Raw genomic sequence first — 4330 nt, 5'->3', positions numbered from 1 at the left:
GATATGTAATAAATATAGTAAGTGTAGTATACTTATACGTACTAGTAGTAATAATATAGTAGTTGTGTATCTTATCGGACTATGATAAAGCATAGAAGTTGTGATATCTTATCGGACTATGATAAAACATAGAAGTTGTGGTATCTTATCAGACTATGATAAAACATAGAAGTTGTGATATATTATCGGACTATGATAAAACATAGAAGTTGTGATATCATTTCGGACTATGATAAAACACAGAAGTTGTGATATCTTATCGGACTATGATAAGACATAAAATTGGTAAGAGTTGCTGTTTATTTTTCTCTTAATTACTAAAATATAAAATCTGAAAAAAATTATTTAACTGATTGGATTTGTTCTACATTAACATGATTAAGTACTTCATTTAGAAAACTGTTTGAACAATTATTCATACTATGGCTAACTTGAGAAAGACACGTGGAAATGGAAATCGACCAACTAAACATCTTACCAAGTAAAGAATCAGATCATAGGTAACTTAAATCAATGACTCTGGGATTAAAAACTGCTCTCACCAGAATAAAATAATTCAAGTTTAGATACCATGTCACCTGTATCTATGAGTAGTTATATGTATATATAACAAGGGCAGAGCATCACCCAGTAGTTATATGTATATATAACATTTCTGACTGTAAATCTGCTGGTTCAGTATTCGCGTTCCTTTACCATCAATAATAATAAAAAAATGGTGCAATGCATTATTCTTACTATTCGATCGGATGGACAGTTGGAACTATTATCTTTGCTATATATATATATATTCTATCAGCTCAAAAGTCAGACGGTTGAGTTTCTTTGCGCGAAAATCCAAAAATAAACATCTGCAAACATCTTGTTGATGATTATGTGCTAAAAGGAATTTTCGAAGAGCTTTAGAAAAAGTGCTTATAGACTAGCTACATATCATTATAATTTTTTATCAATACCAACGTACATAGAAGCTAACTCGGTGAGTGATTAGGCTGATATATGTGTATGTATACATATATGAAATGCAAACTTTAATAACTTCATCTATAAACTATGATTTTATTCTATTTTATATAATGTTATTGGTGTCCTTTCTTTCCTTTAAGATTAGCCTGCCTGAGCTGTGAATCTGAGGGTTCATGGTTCGCCTTCCGCTGCCGCAAAAAAACGAGATCTACATTTTGAGGTTGTGTGTGCGCTGCAAGAGTGAGATCGGACGGACTATGAGATCAGAAAAGAGAAGCCTAGGAGTTAGCAGTGGGTGGCATTGACTACCTACCTTCCCTCTAAACTATCGATTAAAAATTATGTGTATCTATGAGTGAAAAATCTAGAACAAACAGACATTTTCACATCTCGTGACACAGTTAGTTTCCTGTAGCAAATTGAATGTTGTTTCATATTACTTCAAAATGTGATCACAGGAGTTTAAAAATTCTTCATAAATCGAGCATCAGTTCCCCATTTTATAAGAACGAAACGTGGTCACTAATCGGATTTCTGAAGCACAGTACCGAAGTGAATATAACATTATTAATGCTAGAGAACGCTATATTCTGAGATTCTGGGCTTGTAATCAATAGATATTGTCCAGGAATCGATTGGTTGGTTCACACTACAGATATAAGAGTTTTATACAGTTAACAATCCATAGTTTATGTAGTATGGTGATGACAAAGAAGGATTTATGCAAGATATAATGCATAATCTTACACGTGTTTATAGATGTGGCTCAAAATTACTTGAAATATACTAACACATGACATAAATGTTCTCGTTGTAGATTTTGTCAAATATTATTATTGATTCAGATTTTTAACTTAACGTAAAATTGCTCAACTAGAAAACACAGTCTTATTTCTAGATATAAACAAACACGCTTGAATTAAAGAATTGGAACACAATAATCTTTAACATCAGTGTAAAAGGAAACGCATTTACACACCCAAGAATAAGCAAATGAGTAGACGTTTTTAGATTTTGGTAAGTAAATCAACATAATATCAAAATAAGGTAAATTCCCCACGTTCAGCAGTTTTGTTTTTCGTAACTTACTGCGAAGACTTCGTAAGATACTATGGTCCTTCTTAGAGTTCTTTATTAACCAGGTGTGCGACATTTACAAAGTCTTACTATTTTTATAAGTCGTTTTTCATTTATTTTTGAAGTGATTAGAAAGAATTAAAACTTACCTGGGAACTAAAATGTCAGTTACAGTTACAATACCCTTTTTTACCCAAGTACTTCAAACAAGTCAAATTCTTATTCATTAATCTCCTGCTAAATTAATATCTTCACTGCTAGTCACCATTTCTTCTGTCAGGATCGTTTCATTTTCTCAGGCTGGCCTACAAGAGTAACAAATCAACGGGTTTAAATGCAGAAGTGAATTTTTCTATTAAACTGTATTCCTTTAATTCGGCTAGTGGTAACATACCTCAAGTTACGTTGGAATATTGAGTGTTAAACATTTGTCCACAGTTTTCTTGATCGAAACTAAGATATGATTTTACTTCTAAAGTTTGGTATTCAGTTTTGTGTTTAATGTGTATGGAAGGGTAATGTAAGAGAATCAACATATATATATATATATATATAGTAAATACGAAAGAATAAAACTGACTTTGCTTTGTTGCTTCCTTAAATACAGGAACATTCATTACTGTTTGTCTAATGCTAGCTTGATTATAAAATAGAAGTTCCAGCGATGATTGTTCATGCCTTAAGCATCTTGCAGGATAAAGCAGAAGATATCGTGTGATGAATATTAATATCTGATAAAACGAAGATATATACATAGATCAGAACTAAAAATCAACCCTTTTAATGCCAGCTTACACAAAACTGTAGGAGAAATTTAGTGATGTTTGCTCCTTGTTCTCAGCCACCTTGAATTGGAAATTAGAAAAAGAACTAAAGAGATGATTGCTCCATGTTCTCAGCCAATTTGCAGAAAACGGCTGTAGAAAAAGCGTGGTAATTGCTACATGTCTGAGGCAAGTCTGTACTGGAAGACAGGGGAGCATGTGTATTAGACAGGGTTTTGAGAAAGTCTATTTAAGTCATTACTTCACTTACTTGTTAATGTGACATGTTTGTGATACACTTTAAAAATGTATATCTCACATATATATTTTAGAAGTGTTCCCTCTTTTCGTGCGTTGCTTGCTGCTTATTTGCGAAACTGTGTCGTGTAAAGGTTTCAGTATGATTTAGTATCTGCCTTTGAATGCTGCTTAGTTGCGAAACTGTGTCTTGTGAACTTTCACTATGGTTTAATATCTGCTTTTAATATCTGCTTTTTTAAATATCTGTTCGGATCTTTTATAACAAGTTTACCACCAGGCAGTTGAAGTCTACTGATAGATGTTATTAAACGATATATATTTCAGTTGTTCAGAGGGAATGTACATGCCCTTTTTGTACAGGGTAGAAAGAATTTTCTTCTATTGTATAGGGCAGATAATATACCCCCTTTGGTAAATGGTAGACAGTATATATCTCATCTTGTACAGGATAGACAGTATATCCCTCATTTTGCACAGGATAGACAGTATATCTCTCCTTTTGTACAGGATAGACAATATATCACTCATCTTGAACAAGGTAGACAATATATCCCTCATTTTGAACAAGGTAGACAGTATATTCCTCATTTTGTACAGGGTAGACGGTATGTCCCTCATTTTGTACAGAGTAGACAGTATATCCTTCATTTTGTACAGGATAGACAGTATATCCCTCATATTGTACAGGGTAGACGGTATATCCCTCATATTGTACAGGGTAGACAGTATATTCCTCATGTCGCACGAGGTATATGATACACACCCCTCCATGCTTTATAAGTTTCTATATTTCGTCCGAAGAATATTGTTTTGTTTCAAGCTGTTGTACTAATTATATCTTTTATTTTTGGACTTACATACTAGAAAACGTATGAAACTGCTAGTGTGTTTGTCCGTCTTTTAATGAATTAGAATTTAACTGGAATTAAGTTGTTGTTTTTGTATCTCGAGAGGGAGCACAATAATTGATTGAGTGAAAATGGACGTAAAAGCTAAATGGTGAGCTCTAGAACGAACGTGTTATAACAAAAAACAATGCAAGTAATATAATGTTCAGTGGCTGAATTCTTTGTTCTATAAATTTTAATTTCACTAGTTACACATTCACACATACACACACATATATATTAGGTCGTCAAGAAATTAACGTCGCGTTTTAGAACACTTTCATTACCCCCTCCCCCAAAAAAAACTCATTTGGTATGTAATGCAGTTTGAATACAAGAAGAGATACAACGCCTCTGTAGCAACAAAGAAAGTTT

General features: G+C 32.9%; 1 protein-coding gene across 2 annotated transcripts in view; it reads right to left on the bottom strand.

Moving 5' to 3' along the window:
• Positions 1–4330, bottom strand: part of LOC106463163 (neutral and basic amino acid transport protein rBAT-like) — a 25542-nt gene that overhangs the window by 14207 nt on the left and 7005 nt on the right. Inside the window, exon 2 of one of the 2 annotated variants that reach the window (XM_022390842.1) lies at positions 2193–2348. The exons of the other annotated variant lie outside the window; for it this stretch is intronic. The gene's annotated coding sequence lies outside the window, so the exon portion shown is untranslated. The remainder of the gene's footprint in view (positions 1–2192; positions 2349–4330) is intronic. 2 annotated transcript variants of the gene reach the window in all.

Source organism: Limulus polyphemus, unplaced genomic scaffold (genome assembly GCF_000517525.1).
Source record: "Limulus polyphemus unplaced genomic scaffold, Limulus_polyphemus-2.1.2 Scaffold51, whole genome shotgun sequence".
Classification (NCBI taxonomy): Eukaryota; Metazoa; Arthropoda; class Merostomata; order Xiphosura; family Limulidae; genus Limulus; species Limulus polyphemus.
This window is presented reverse-complemented; position numbering and strand designations above follow the sequence as displayed.